The following is a 16,868-nucleotide window of genomic DNA, read 5'->3' as shown; positions in this document are numbered from 1 at the left end:
CCAGTGTTCTTTTTTTAATAGCATGCAATGCAAAGCTAACACTGGTAAACCATTTTTGGTTGTTCTAGATAAAACACATACATTTAAAACTTGTATAGGCACTTGTGAAGCTTGTAACAGCTATCAGCATATATTTCAACATATAAATTGTACATAGCAGTTTTACAGTGACTCCTTTAATTATAAATCCTGGCAGAAAGCTACAGCCGCTGTTTTTCTTTGAAAACAACTGACTGAACCTGGTTGGCCTACTTCTTTTATTCTCAATGATGTATCCAGGACACGACCTTGAGTGATGTTTTTCGCAAGAAATTTGATTCACAGAAATTATTAGGCCTTATCTGAATGCATAAAAGATCCTGAGAGTTTCTTTACTGCAAGAACTGACAGTACAAAAGCCTAGTCTGAATGAGGGTGTATTCATAGCATAAACCCCTCCCCTCTCTCCACACGCTTTACTCTAAATGGATATATGCAAATGTTTAAAAATGTCCATGAAAATTGGCAAATAAAAGCCTCTCAGAAGAGGCACAAAATAGTTTTATATGGTGTGATACTGTATTGAAATCATGAAACACTCATCTAACAGACCATCTCCAGCTATGCTGTTGAGCTCATGTTGAGCTTCATGATGTCTACCTGCAGAGAGCTGCTGAGGCTTAAAGCTGATTAAGGCCCATCATTGCAGGAGGTAATGACACTAATTATAAGCTCTTTATTGTCTGTGCATTAACAGCACTCTCTAGTGGAGCTCCACTCTTCACATCAAAGCTCTATTTCCCACTCAGGGCACCAATAATTACACACAGGTCATGATGGTCAGAGCTATACACGCAGAAAAAAAATGTACTTATCATTCATATCCGTGACTGCTGATTGGCTGTCCCAAATAAAACCCGGCTGTTCTATGCACAGACAAATTTGACAGTGCTTCATGTTGCCTGATGTTGTACTACAAAGTAAAAAATGAAATTCAGCTCAACTTAACATTAGAGGGTAACAGATTACACTGCTTTTTTATGTATGTCAACTTGAGGACACTAGAACTCAACTACTTGCTTTAGTCAAAAGTTCCCCTAACTCACGTTTTTAAGTTGCGCATCTTACTTGCATATATAAACAGTATGGAAAGCATGTTTTTTACTGTTTCCTCACTAGTTGGGACTCTTTCTATCAGACAGATCAGAGAGTTCCACAAGGCATTTTCTTCTTGGTTCTCAGTAATGGATGGCTATGGCATCACTGGGGTTCAAACCCGCAACCTCATTGTGGAGGGGCGGGGTAAATGCTAAGGCTGCTACTCGCAAGCTCCTGAATCTGTTCAGATTTCAGCATCCTTAAATGTTTTAACATATTTGTTTTAATTTTGAAAAGTAGTGTAGTAACTTGTGGTTTAATGTTTTAAGTTAAACTCTCCCCAAGATCAGGATATTGTGAGTTTAATTCTCAGTGATCCCCAGGCTGTCCATATCCAGAAGAATTTTTTTCCTATTTACCACTATTTTACCATTACCAACATTACATCTAAAATTTCAGAAGACATGTGTAGGTTCTCTACTGGTTTTTGATAGTAAGTAAAATGGCTTTATTTGAACAGTAGACATTGTGACCCCTGGCTCCTATCACCACCACAGTTAAGAAATTAATAAATGAGTTTGTTTACATCATAACATGCAGATGTAAAAAAAAAAATATTGGTTTAATTTCCATTTAAGTGACCATATTTATGAGAAAAGGCTGTTAAACACATTCTGCTGTCATGTTAACACAGATTTACTTGCAGCTGCTGCACATGTTCCTGCACATGTTCCTTGGTTCTCGAACTCTCTACTATCAACGTTTTCCTCAGGTTTTGTCTATAACTGTGGTCAAACGTTCCAAATGTAAGTGTGGACTCTTAATCTTGCACTCAATAGAATTCAAATTTGTGTTGTGACATTCAAGACTATCTCCAATATGTGAAGTATTTGTCATCTCCATTCGTTATAATTTCATTAGATGTGTTGTTTTGGGAGACGCTCTTTGTGCCACTTTATAGCAGACCTTAATTTTTCTTTGCTTCAGTGTGCTTTTCTGACCAGTTAACAGAGGATATTACCTTAATTTACCTCTGGGGGCATGTTGTTTTTTTCAGAACCATAAGGAACACTGACAAACATCTGCATGCACCACTTCCACTGGTGGTTAGTCATCTGATTGATCTTTCAGTAGCACAGAAAGTTCTTCTTGCCTTTTCCTTGACCTCCTTCACATCCAAGCCAGGGATTTATATAGAACAGAATGTTAGCTTCATAGATCTGTTGTTATTTTTGCTAAATGAGAATTGAGAAAGAAATCATTCAAAACCAATCTTTCACTTTTTAAGTTTAAACTCTAATGTGGTCCTTCAGTCATATATGTTAAAAAGTCTGGGACTCAGGCAGCAGTCCTGTCCTGACTGTGGGAAACCATTCTTAAATTTCACTGCACATGTACCTCATCATAACACTGACTTGATGTCAGGCATCATATTGTTGAAAGTCCACAAACATCCAGATGTTTTGCTTTTTCTTTCTGTTGTAAATAGTTTTGCCTGATTAGTGGCATATATTTCATTTCAACTTTTCATGCCACCCATTATATTATAAGTGTTTTATGGTACATATTTCATGTAATGACATGTGACACTAGGAATGTTCCAATAAGATGTTTTCAATATTAAAAATATCTAACACTATAAATGACTGTCAGTCTTCTTTTCACCAAAACTATTAAAAATGTAATATGTAATACATAACAGAGCTGCAAGGTTCTCAATTAACATTAGCTTTCATCCCAAACCTAAATCTGAACTATGTTAATATAGGAATGTATAATTATTGTGTTTATGATGCTACAGAAGAGCTTTCCCAGACTACTGCTGACATAAACTCCTCTATAGTTATTTTGCTCAAATTTATCAGATTTGGATTATAAAAGTTTAATCCCTGATCAACGGAAAACACAGCATTCAATGAAGAAAAAAAGGTTTGGAACAGCCTGTTTGAATTTATGGTCTCTCTCTCTCTCTCTCTCTCTCTCTCTCTCACTCTCTCTCTCGCTCTCTCCGCTCTCTCTCGCTCTCTCTCACTCTCATACTCTTATCTCTCTCTGTCACTCTCTCTCTCTCTTCCCTTTGCTCTTTAGAAATGGCAGATACGTCATGGCTGACCCCAGAGTGCACAACACTCGACTCATTTTCTTCTCTGCTGTTCTGTTTCGGAGTCTGCTTTTCTGTCAGAACACACATATGAAACGAATGGAGATTCACACATTCACACCAACACCAAAACAGCATCTAACACAGGAAACTTCACTACAGCTCCTCGCTGTGAACTACAGGCCATTCAGTTTGAGAGATTTCATACAGCCTATTATAATGAACACAGTATGTGATCTACATTAAAGCCTACTTTCTATTACAGAGACTCTAAACTGAAATCCTAAATGCAGGCATGATAGAAGAGTAACCAGGAAATGCCCAGATAAATCTGTAGCAGCAAGAAACTTAGAAACAGATATTCACAGCTCATTTTCTCTGTTGTGATTTATTAGCATTAATTTATGAAATTAATATTAAAAAGTATCAAAAATGTATTAGAAGATTCTCTCTTAAATTAATGAATGTACATAAACTATATAGAAGGTTATTAATAAAGATAAAAGGGACATTTTATTTAAGTTGCAATCCCACACAGTGTAAAAAGATGCATAAGTAATTAGCAGATCTCACTGCAAGAGTCCAGAGAAAATACTGAACGTTCTTGTGTTCATTGTGTGGGTCTTTTTACAGGGTAATTAAAATGTATGATACTGAGTGCAGCGTGACCCGAGCTGCAGATCACATGGACCTCTGTTCCTGCCTGAGGGAAGAGTTTATGATCACAGCCTGAGAAAAAACAGAGAGAGAGAGAGAGAGAGAGAGAGACAGAAGGGGAACCATTTGGAGACCTAGTTTTTTAAAAAGTATTTTTTCTCACTTTAAATGTAGTCAATGAGCTTCTATCACTTGTTAGCTACTTTAATCTCATATCTCCGGTGCATAGAGCTGTATGTGAAGGTTTTAACACCCTGGTCCTATGTTTATTTAGTCTAAGTTAACTTATCCACTACAAAGAATACACTCAAACATAACATCTATCTGCAAATTTTAATGCACAATTAATGTTTATTTGCTGAGCTTAACAGATTAGGAAACGAACTCAATAAAACACAAAATGTGCCATAATCTTTGCACGGCCACATTTTATGCTCTTATTTTTTCCCCAAAATTTTATTCTCAGCACATAAACAGCAGCAGCGCATTGTCCAGACATGTAATTTCACCAGGGTGCCCAAACATTTGCACATGACTATATCTTGGCTGATCGACTACACTTGGAGTGAGTTGAGTTGTGATAATTTGACATTTGGCCAAACTATCTCTTTAATGCAAATGAGGCTGGAAAAGAAAACTTTTAAATAATTGCTTAGGTTAAATATACCCAAAGGATTACCACATATCTGCTATGTACTAACTTAGCATTTATGTTGTTCTTATTTATTCAGAAAAGTAGCAACAAAAACCAAATATTACTCAGAAATTCTCACAAGAAAGCAAGATGTTCTCTCTCTTTTGATTTGTAGTGTAAAAGAATGGCGAGGAGAGAACAGGGATGCTGGAAATTGAGGTGCTGGGGGGCTGCTGAATATGATGATTTCCCAACATTTGTCTTGTATTTTATATTTTCCTTTGAGGTCCACTTATTACATTTATGTAGTTTTATGTTCCAAAACAGTCATAATTAATTTTTAGATTTTCTATTTATCACCCTCTTTTTATCAGCCTTTGATGCTCTTGCCTTTAAGAGTCATGTATGCACAGGAGCTCTGTTGGCTGTCCTGTATTGTGCCTCATTCAAAAAGTTGTCTGAGCTGAAACATTCCTTATAACTTCTGTGTGAATGGTCGGAGCTAAACTGCTGTAGCCTGAAAGTGCAGTTATATGTAAATGCTAGGGTCACTTTGCCTGGCCCCCCTCCTTTGATCTGCTGCCTCTCTGGAATCGGATCCTGGCCTGTGCACCCTCCCGGCCAGCCAAAGTGCTGTAATGTTCCTGCTCCTTAGCAGCAGGCACCCACAGTCCTCACTCAGGGCCATGTCCTTGGTGCAGTGGTGCCTCCTGGCCTGACACACAACATGGAGATGGTTGTGGGGCTGGCCAATCTGGATGCACTGTCCTCCTCCTGGGCATGATGGAACTCCCCAGAACATCAAGTCTGGTGCTACTGGGTGTAATGACAACAGCAGCTGCACTCCTTTTGGCTGCCTACTGCTTTCTCCACCGTCCACTGTGCCACTGCTGCTTACAAGGGTGCTGCTCCTGGCACTCAGGGATCCATCCACCAAACAGTGCTGTGCATTCATCTTCTTCAGCATTGTTGGCTTCACCTGTGAAAAGTCATGGTGCCCTCGACCTCACAGCATCGCCCACCCCGGAGATCCCAACTGGCTCTAACACTGCGACTTCAGCTTCTCTCAAGTCAGCAGTTTTCCCTATGAGGAATGGAAGGCTACACTGACAAGGGGTCCCAACTATCTGCCTCAGCTCCGCCGCTAGCTAGAGCAACCAGCTTCACTTGTCCTTTGTGGCTATGTGGCATTGACTGGCGTGGTGTTACCTTTTCCTGCACCATCAGCACACCAGTCGCTCAGAGGCCGCTCAACACACCATCTCCTCTTCAAGTTGTTCTACTGCACAGAACTGCATTACTTGCCACAGTTTTTGCACACTGAGGATGAGTTCTACCCTCTCTGCTTCAGTGGAGGCTGCTTGAAGGCTAGCGAGTGCAGTAAGCTGCACCTACTGTCTCAGCTCCTCCAGCCGCAGTGCGTTCAGGAAGTATTCCAGTGCCAACTCTTCCTGGGCACCCATCTTGAATGCTGGTTATGCTTGTCAAGTCATCGTTCTTAGTTCCACCACCAGCATGCCTTTCCGCTTATTAGACCCCACCTTTCAAGGAGTAGCCACCTGGCCGTACACACCGCCAGCCCCTGCTTGAAATGTCACTGGAGGGCCATGGTCAGTGTTCCTGGGTTGAACTGGTAGCAGATCCATAAGCACCTGTATGTCATTAACAGCTCCATCACCATGATGGCTACTGCCCAGCTATGATGCCCGGTGACCAAATGTAGCTGTGTAAAGTATCTGTGTGAAGGCATCCTTATTATTGAAGCATGGTAAACAGAGGTGCGCTGCCTCCCTCTTCCCTAGATCCAGCTGGGCATTGTTGCTAAGCCATCTTAATTCTAGGCTGGCCGGACCCATCAGTGAAGGAACAGGTATAGAACTTGGTACCCCCTTCCTCCAGGCTATGACTTCTTTGCCCTCTGCCTTTGAGTTCATTGATGTGCTACTCTATTTTTTGCAACTAGGCAGTCACATCCCACTTCTGACACCAGTGTAGTGTCAGTGCAGAAGAAGACACAGAAAACAATATGTGTATGAGTAAATGCTATTTTATTTTGAACAGGCACTTTAACGGCAGCAAGAAATACCCAGCAAAGTGCTACCCCAAAACAAAATACAGGGAGGGGTTAACACCTCTAACCACTAGCTAACAGCAAAGGCCTCCTGCAACATAATTACTCCAGTAAACACAACTACCACTAAACCACAACAACAATAACAACAAGAGTCTGTCTTCAACCTGGAGGTGCCACTTTGTATGGCCACACCCCCTAAGCTCCTCACCCAGTGTGGAGCCCGTTGTGGATGGCACAGTATGTTGCTGTCTTTAATTATATTATGGCACATTATGAGAATGTATTTGATGTAAATTATTGAAAAAAGCAAAAAGAAAAAAGGCATATCTTTTTGCATGACATCATGTGCATGTCATGTTTGTATTCCCTAAAATACAGACAAGGAAAGAAAGAGCGAATAAGAGACACACAGCAAGAAAGACTGAATGAGAGAGGGGGACAGAGATAGGGAGAGAGAGAGAGAGAGAGAGAGAGAGAGAGAGAGAGAGAGAGAGAGAGAGTCTAGACTCCAGGTGGGCGTCATTAGGGCTGATGCGTTATTGTCCAGCCCTGTTTTGCGGTGATAAAGCCACTTTTGTGTGAGTGTGAATTCTTCTGCATCATTTTCTGCATTTCATTTCCACTGACTCATACCCATCATCCCTCGCTCTCATTCCCTCATTTCTCTCTGTCTCTCTCTCTCTCTCTCTCTCTATCCGGCTGCATCCAGTCTATGGGACAATAGGCAGTGTCTAGTCAAACACACACATTCACAAACACACACAAGCACAACATAACACAAAATGCAGAGCACTACCTTTCACAGTTACAATCATAAGCAAAAGTTTTACTGTCCTTGCTCAAATGACATATTTTGTTAATATTCTAACTGAAAATAAACACACAGCCTCTACAGAGAACACATTTAACTACAGCATTTTTCTGCCATGTTTAGTGCAACAAATTGGCAAAAAAGTTTCTTTAGTTCAGCAAATAAACAATAATTGTGTATTAAAAGGTACAGAAGTGTGCCCACTCTTAAAAATCATGGTTATTCAAGAAAATGGTTCTATATAGAAACAAACACTCAAAGAAACCTTTGCATGATTGATAAGGTCTTTGCATTGTTAAATGATTCTTCAGATTGATGGGGAATGTGCTGTAGATGATTCTGTATAGAACCTTTTTAAAAATGGTTCTATACAGTACAAAAAAGCTTCTTATATTGTTATGATTTCAAGCTTGTATCAATAGATGAATCAGTTGTAGTGCTTTATGGAACCCTTTTCAAAAAGGTTCTTTATAGAACCATGTAAAATACATTCTCTGTCAATCTGAAGAACCCTTATGTGATGCAAAAAACCCTTGAAGAACCATCTTTGTGTGTGTGTAGAGGATGTGTTTTGTTAATTATGTCAGTTGACTGATTGCCTTAATAATTTCGAGTTCTGCTTATTTTGTCTGGGCTTACGGTGTGTCTAGCATACCAAAACAAATTCTTGTACCTGGCATTGTCATACTGACCAATGAACTGATTCAGATTATAATTCTGAAACATTATTATAAGCATTCAGATATGATGAAAAAGTGACTTGTTACATAAATCTACTCCCAGTATATTCAATACAGTATGATGTCTGCTTCTACTCATACTACAGGGATTATAATTCACCATCCACCTGCATTTTAATGTGGGTTGGGGGAATGAGACCTGGGGGCGGGTTCTGTGGTTGCCATGACAACGGCACCTGCAGCATTGAGAGGGAAATGCAAGGAGGAAGGAGGAGGGGAGGGGTTAGAAATACCTGCAGCGAGAAACTCTTGCTTCACCTCACTCTGTCTCTCTTTCTCCCCTCCCCCTTATGTTTTGCCCTAAACCCCCCTGTGCAGCCCCCCTGGTCTCCCCTATCAGTTTCCTTTAGATGTTTCTCACACACAATTGGAGTAACTGGAGTCTTTCCTTTAGCCACTCTGTGCAGATATGCACCAGCTAGTATAATGAGCCATTCATTCATTCTACTAACATCTCTCCCTCTCTCCCTCTCCCTCTCCCTCTATTCTTCCCCAGCTGCGGTGGACCCCAGTCCAAGTTTTCACCCCCCAACACCCCACTGACCCCCCCACCAATGCCACCCTACTACAGCACCCAGCATAGAGAGAGAGAGAGAGAGAGAGAGAGCGGTAGAGAATTGGAAACTCAGCACTGGACACAAAGGCCGGATTCATGGCAGGCCTCAGAGAGAGGGGGACCTATTTAAACGTCGCGCAGCTGCATCGATTTATTAAAAAGATGGCTGGACAGAAGCGTAGGGGTCAGGAAGGGTCGCGGAATGCTGAATTATTTTTATTAACCCTTTGATGATGGGCTGACATGTTAATGAGGGTAATCATTAATATTCAGCAGGCAGATAGAGCAGAGATAGAAGGCCAGTCTGAAATGACTCTTTAATTCACACATATATCAGAAACGAGGCCCATAATAACACCCCACATGCAGTACTGTATACAAGTCTTAGGCCACCTGAGGAAGTTATGCTTAAAGCTATTTATTTAGACAGTTTGCTTTAAATTTACTTTTAAAAAAATACAAATACAAGCAATTTGGCTGACTTTGGCTTGATGTTATTCACAGTAGTGCTCTAACTACTCTGTAGCTTTTATGCAACAATTTGGCAATATAAAGAAACAGGTAAAGAAAAGAAGAACCAAGCATTTTTTCCCAAAATCATCATGTCAACTCCAAACTCAAGAACTTAAGCATTTTTTTCTATATAAAGTTTATATACAAAGTGACAAAATGTTTTAAATAGCAGCAATTTCTTCTGGTTAAAAAGGATTTTCAGCATCTTAGAGTAAAGCAATCACTGTTGGTACTGAGCAGCCAGTGGTCTCCTTAATAATAGAGATAAACCTGTGATATTAACATATATAGCCCTTAAAACTGCAGGCTTATTTTTCAGTTATTAATCTGTAGGGTAACACTTTATTTGGAGTGGTCCTTTGTAGATGATTAATAAACTCTTCAATATCACATAAACAACATATCAGTGAAGTAGCAATAGTGAAGCATCGGAATACATTGAAGTAAATATCTTATAGATGTTCTGTTGATGCACTATTTACAGTAAAGTGCAGGTACTGATAATATGTTACTTCCATTACACAAAACCTAATCTTACCCAGCCTTACCCAAAACCTAACCCTCATCCTAGCCCTAATCCTTACCCTCACCCTGGCCCTAATTCTAACCTTAGCCTCAACCCAAAACCTAATCCTTACCCTCATATGTTTTTGATATGTTGAGTCTGTTGACTTTTTGTTTTATCTCAAAGGACCACTCAAAATAAAGTGTCACCATCGTTAGGCTTACTGTTCACTAGCTACTGGGATTTATTTATGACCTACTGTGAATTATTCAGAGGCTATTATGAAATATTAGGTATAATGAATTATCAGTAACTACTAAAATGATTAAAAATATAATTGATACTGAAGAACTTCTATAAGTTATTCAGTATCTCCTATAAATTATTCAGAGACTACTATGAACTATTTAGTGTCTACTATTTATTATTTAGAAACTACTATGACTTATTAGATATTTATGTATCAAGAGTGTAATGAATTCAAGTCCCAAAACAATTACTAAACATTTGTCTGTGTTTAGTTATTATTATATAAAGTTACACTAAATGGTCAAAAATAAAAATAGCAAAAGAAGCAGCACACAATATTCATATTATATTGATTCTAAAAATGACAAAAACATGGCAAAGTGTATCGTTTCTTTGAACTTTTCATCAAGTTTGTATTTGTAATAAAATATCCTCTCTACTACTAACAAATGCACATGGTCCTCATGGCGTAAAACGTATAATATAACATAGCGCTAGATTGGAAAACATCTCAACAGTGATAAACAATTACAGCATGAGGTGTCGTCCACACAGACAGCTCTCAACCAGGGACCATCACTGACAAAACACACACACACACACACACACACACACACACACACACACACACACACACACACACACACACACACACACAGCCCATCTGTGTGGGAGCTTAGCAGGAGAACATTCCCACACCTGCACAGAAAGAGAGAGAGAGAGAGAGAGAAACAGAGAGAGATAGAAGAGAGGATAAAAGTGAGAAAGAAAGAGTGTGACAGAGTGAGAGGGAGAAAGAAAGAAACTAAAAACATACAGCAGAGAGACAGAAGGAGAGAGAAGAGAGAGAGAGAAAAGAGAGAGAGAGAGAGAGAGAGAGAGAGAGAGAGAGAGAGAGAGAGAGATAGCAGAGAAAATAGAGCTGGGTGATTTGTATATATATGTAAAGCTATTTGTAAATATGTACGGTCTGAGTACTTATTTTGTTTTTGTAATAGGTTTTGAGCTGTGGAACTGCAGTTTGAAATAATTTGGTAATTTGGTGGAATGGTCCTGATATGAAACATTTCAATTGTACTAATAATTACAGGTTGTCTTTATGGCTGACAGCAGCCTAACAGCATTAACATCCCTAATCTCATTACACATCACTAACATCACTAATCTAATATCACTAATACCTCCACTGTCTCACTCTCACCCTCACACTCTGCACTCTGTGTGTTAGACGATGTGTATGACTCCAGATTTCTACACAGTGACCCAGCTCTCATTTCTGTGCTATCAGTGCAGTAAAAAGAGAGAGCAGCGTGTATAAAGCCTCATTTATCAGCCTCTCTCCGCCAGCAGCTCTAGCTCTGCTCTAAAATCATCACACTAACCTTCAGCCCCACACGCATATACAGCAACTATCCACTCTATAAATCTTCAATAAGCTTTACATACATTACACAGCGTTATATATTATACTTTACACAACTTTTTATTCTTTATGCAGCTATAAATCATCATTTATAATGTATTTTCTATTGGGAGGTGTCTGTACCAAACCTATTATTTTACATTTAAAGTGAGGTTGAAATATTTAAATTATCATGAGTTTAATTTTTAAAATAAAACACTTCAGAAAATGCTGTCTCATGTTTTAATGTCACTTCCAAAACACAAAGAGATTTAGCCCGTAGGCGGAGCCTTATTTTAGCCACACCCCTGCATTTTAGAGTAGGTAGAGAGACTGCATCCCTGTCCCTCATGACCATATGGAGAGCAGTTAGAGCTCATTATTTTGAAGAAAATGTGTCCCAAAGTCTGAAAATCAGGGTGTAACTGATAAGAATGAGCTAAAAATGAGCTAAAATTGTGACTTGTGAAATAGTCACTGTTGAAACATTAAGTAGATGTTTGGGTGGCATTATGATTGTTTTGGTGGTGACAAAATGGAATGATCAGTTGAATAAAATGAACATAAAGTTTAGTTTAACATTTTGGACAAAAATAGAACGAAGTATAATATGTGTCGGAACTTGTGCACAGGCCTCATTTTACGTCATGTGCAGAAGTGTTTCTCTGTAGAGGAGGTGTTACTTACTTTCACTTAGAAAATCAACAAAACATGTCATTTGACCAAGTAAAGATTTACATCCTTAATTCAGCTTTAGAGATCTTTACACAGCTTTATGTACTTTATACAGCTATTTACATGTACATCATACAGCTTCACCCATCCCCATACAGCACCAGCACATGTTGATTGTAACTAGCAGCATTTCCTTAGTTCCGTGTAGCTTATGGTTTTGTGTTTTAGTGAGTATCTATCTATCTATCTATCTATCTATCTATCTATCTATCTATCTATCTATCTATCTATCTATCTATCTATCTATCTATTGACCGATCAAGAGGTATGTTGGTGTGTAATCTACGTTTTACATTGTCACCAATTCCATGTTTGGGTTTAATTTCATTTTCATTTTGCTCATTAACTTTGATGGTTCAGATTCTGGGCTGTTTCACTGTAGCTCACATCTCTCCCTCTGAAGGTTTAGCATTTTATTTTAGACTAAAAGGATCTAAAAGCAGAAGAAAGTTCTTTGCTGGATGAATTCAAACGTTTCTCTGCACTTCTGTAAGAACTTTTTGATTGCACATGTTTTCTGCTGGTCTACTCTGGCTTCTGCTTGAGGCTTTGAGTTTATAGGGCAGAGATGAAATCATCAGCTCCACACATTCTCATTTCTGCCCTCTTCTCTCTCTCTCTCTCTCTCTCTCTCTCGCTCTCCTCATCTGAATTCAGGAATTCCCCAAGGAATTTTTTTCCTCCATTTACGGAACGGACAAAAGGGCAACCTTTCGTTCTCTGACAAAAATGATAAACACCCAAATCTCTCTCTCTCTCTCTCTCTCTCTCTCTCTCTTGTTCTCTCTCTCTCTCTCTCTCTCTCTCTCTCTCTCTCTCTCTCTCTCTCTCTCTCTCTCTCTCTCTCTCTTTCTTCATCTCACTCTCTTTCTCTATCACTCTGTCTCCCTGTCACTCACTTTTTCCAGGTGTGTTTGTAGGAGTATGTGTGTGTGTGTGTGTGTGTGTGTGTGTGTGTAAGTGCATGTCTGTGTGTGTGTGTGTTACTGAGAGCACGTCATGAGACCAACATGGCTTTGTGTTGAGTTTGACCTTTTGACCTCTGAGCTCACGAGGATCTCTCCTTAACAGTATCCACCCTGACAACACGTTTCCCACGGCAACCAACAGCATCAGCACAGTCACATGTTACTGACAGCACAGCAATGGTGCCACATACACATTCATGTGCATACACACACACATTACACACACACACATTACAAACTCACACACACTCACACTCACACACTCACTCACACACACACACATGCTTTGTACAGTGAAAGGCTATGTGGTCCCATTTGCTCCGTATGTATTTTATATGTAAGTATTTGAATGTAATAATTAGACTTCCTTCTCTCATACTGACATTGAAACCTTGAGTATCCTCAGATTCAGTATTTTTCTTTACACGTTAATATTAGCATATTTTAACGGTAATATAATTGTTCATTTAAAAAATCTAAAGTAGCGATTACACTCAGTCTACTCAATCACTGCAGTTATAAGCTCACAGCTAACAGCATCGCAGCACACACAGTGAGTGGATTCTATTTCAGTTAAGATTTATTACAGTACACCATCTCTATAATAATAATAATAATAATAATAATAATAATAATAATAATAACAATACCTATTCTCCATGTAATGGTAATATATTGTAATATTTGCATTTCATGCAGTGGAGTATAAAAGATCACTAGTAAAAATGTTTCTATTTTACATTCTTTTCTAAATCAATATAGCATTTCATTACTAATGACATCACTACATTATATAAACAATGTATACAAAGCAGAATTTTTGAAATCTCCTGCTTTTCAGAATTTCTCTGTATTCGATAGTGTGTGTCCCCCTTTTCCAGCTCACATGAACTCCACAGGTTTGTGCAAAAGCCTCTGAGCAGTTCAGATCCACCCGAGAGGAGGTTCAGTGGAAGAGATAAGACTTTCTGCACAAAGACCATAACATGGTCAATCTCACAGATTTACTTCAGTCTGAGTACTGACTTTTAAACAAGGACCGAACCTTAAATCTTTCTGCTTCATTTTGCTTTAAGGCGGCTCTTCTTTCTTTTAGCTCTTCAAAATGTCTGCTGTTTATTGCCATGTTTAAATAAAAACAATCCCAGATTTTCAATGTTGGTCTCACTCTAAATTGAATCTCTGCAGAAAAATGTAAAAACACATGGAGCTTTTGATAAAAAAAAAAGCCCTTTTGTTTAAAGATTTACACTCAAATACAGTCTGACAAACAAGGTTTTCTTTTCTTTAAAGGTCTTCATCATTATTAAATGTAATTAACTTTAATTTAATTAGATAATTATCTCATTTTTAGTGATACATGACACTTTAATAAACTAATAATTGAACACACAGCCTCTCCTTCATGAAATAAAGAGCTGAACACCGCAGTAATACCGAAGAGTATCAGACAGTTTTATATACTCACACTGAAACGCTGAGGATGATGATGATGATGATGATGATGATGATGATGATGATGATGTAAACATGTTCATATCATTAATACTGTAGATGAGTGTGGAGTAAAACCCGCTCGGACTCTCTGCACACCTGCAGTGAAGTTCGTGTATGCAAAAGTTTGGGCACCCCTGGTTAATGAGCTGTTGTCCACTACGTCCACTACAGAGAACCGCTTTAATGCTTTAACGCGCAGTCACCGGCTGAGTGTAAAACACTGGGGGAAAATAAAGCATGAAACGGGTCCGTGCAAAGGTTATGGCACATTTAGTGTTTTGTGTTTTTTCCAGCATGTTAAGCTCAGCATAAACAGGAAACAGTGGCGTTAAAATGATAATACATGTCATATTTCAGTGGGTCCTCTAGAGCGGAGATATGTTACCTTCCGCTAACTAAACGCGTCATTTGACCAGGGTGTTGAGACGTTCATACACAACTGTTGATGAGATATGAGATTAATGTAGCAGACGTTATGACGCGTTTCACATTTTATATGTCATGTTTTATATTTATATTTTGCGCACAGACAGAATTCCTCAGAGTTTCAACTATTATTAATAAAGACTTTATAACAACAACAGCAACTATTCCTTTCTGTGATTTACAGAAGAAACTAAAGCGAATTTCCGCTCCGGGAATCAGCGAAAACACACTCCGACATAAACTGGAGACTAAACAAAAACTATGTAATAACTATGAAATAATTATGTAATAATTACGATAGGGTAGTGTTAATAACAAAAGCAACAGTAACACTGAACTATGATTATCAGATATAAAAAAACATTCTCTAATCGAAAAACAACAACAACGACAACATAATAATACTAATACTAATAATAATAATAATAGATTGATCGCATTTTCGTTTATTTGTTTATGAAAGTTTATGATTATAATTATGGAACATTATTAATCATCATGCAACTTATTTTAAAATAGACTTCAAATCGAAATAAAACGATTTTTTCCTGAACGGTTTAATATTCATATCTATATTCGCACCTTATTCTCTTCTCTTCTCGTCATTTTCTAGATGTTTGTTGTTTCGTTTTCGTTGCACTGAGTGATGTCATTAACTGAGCGCTATTTATTTTATGCACTGATTATTTTATTTTCCAGTGATATTTTTATTACGTTTCTGTAATTCGTTCGTTTCGTCATTTGTTTGTTACATTTTTGCAATAATTAACATATCAAATTGGGCAGTTATTAATTAGAGTATTAAATAAGTATTTTGCACTGATTGACGCTGGAACCGGCAGCGCGAGCTGCGTGACGACTTTGCATTCGTTCCCACGCGTTTGCACGAGCAAACAAACAGCATTTCCACGCGCACAGAGAGAAACAGCGCTGAACAACAAAACACGACCAAACTCATCAACCAATCAGAAAACGAACAGAGACTGTAAACCCGCATTGACTAATGCAGCGTCCACAGCCGTGACGCCTCGATCAGCGGCCAACATAAACTCATTAACACATTCATTACAGTTCAGTCTCCGATTATGAGCGAGATCAAACGACAGGAATTAATCCCTAACTTTAAAACGACACAATAACACGGGAAGAGCTCCGCTAATAACTCAGGATAAAGCTTTTCTCTCTAGAGGCCCACTCCAGCCCCCTCCCTCCAGACGCGCGCGCGCACACACGCTGATATTTGACATCAGTGCCGTGTGTGAATTAATATCAAATAAACAACAAACATCCGCACAAACACGCGCGTGCACACGCGCAGTCACCAGTCACACTGGGATGCTGCGCGCGTTTTCACCTGCACTCACAGGAGCCCACAGGAGTACACACACACACACACACACACACACACTCACACACACACACTCACACTCGGACACACACTCTTACACACTCACTGAGAGGTGCGCCAGGCCGCAGGTCCGCAGATGAGTCCACGCGCAGTAAAAAAAGGTGCACGAGCTTCAGAGGCAGCAGCATTTTACTGCATATGTGCGTTTGGAGAGACACGAGGAAGAAAGGACCATCACACACACACGCACGCTCACACACACACGCGCGCGCCAGATAGAGAGAGTCTTTTCTCTTTTCTTTCTTTTTTTTCTTTATAAACACAGAACTGCTTTTTGTTCCTCATTTTTTCATTTAAAGTGGAGGGGGGGCGCGTTTGATCACATGATTACAATTCACCTGAGATAAAACAAAGGACGCACAGAGAGAGAGAGAGAGGGAGAGGGAGAGAGAGAGAGAGAGAGAGGGAGAGAGAGAGAGAGAGAGAGAGAGAGATGCTCTCGTGCATCTCCTTATCACACTCCACATTCATGGCTAATGAAAAAGTCAGTGATTTTTGGATGTGGGGGGGGGTGG

At 39.1% G+C, this 16,868-nt stretch overlaps 1 long non-coding RNA gene across 1 annotated transcript in view; it reads right to left on the bottom strand.

Moving 5' to 3' along the window:
* Window positions 1–16,579, bottom strand: part of LOC119263090 — a 51,521-nt gene extending 34,942 nt beyond the window's left edge. The window contains exon 1 of the long non-coding RNA XR_005130098.1: window positions 16,400–16,579. This is a non-coding gene — a long non-coding RNA (uncharacterized LOC119263090). The remainder of the gene's footprint in view (window positions 1–16,399) is intronic.
* Window positions 16,580–16,868: the final 289 nt, after the last annotated feature.

Source organism: Pygocentrus nattereri, chromosome 1 (assembly GCF_015220715.1).
Source record: "Pygocentrus nattereri isolate fPygNat1 chromosome 1, fPygNat1.pri, whole genome shotgun sequence".
NCBI classification, from domain to species: Eukaryota; Metazoa; Chordata; class Actinopteri; order Characiformes; family Serrasalmidae; genus Pygocentrus; species Pygocentrus nattereri.
This window is presented reverse-complemented; position numbering and strand designations above follow the sequence as displayed.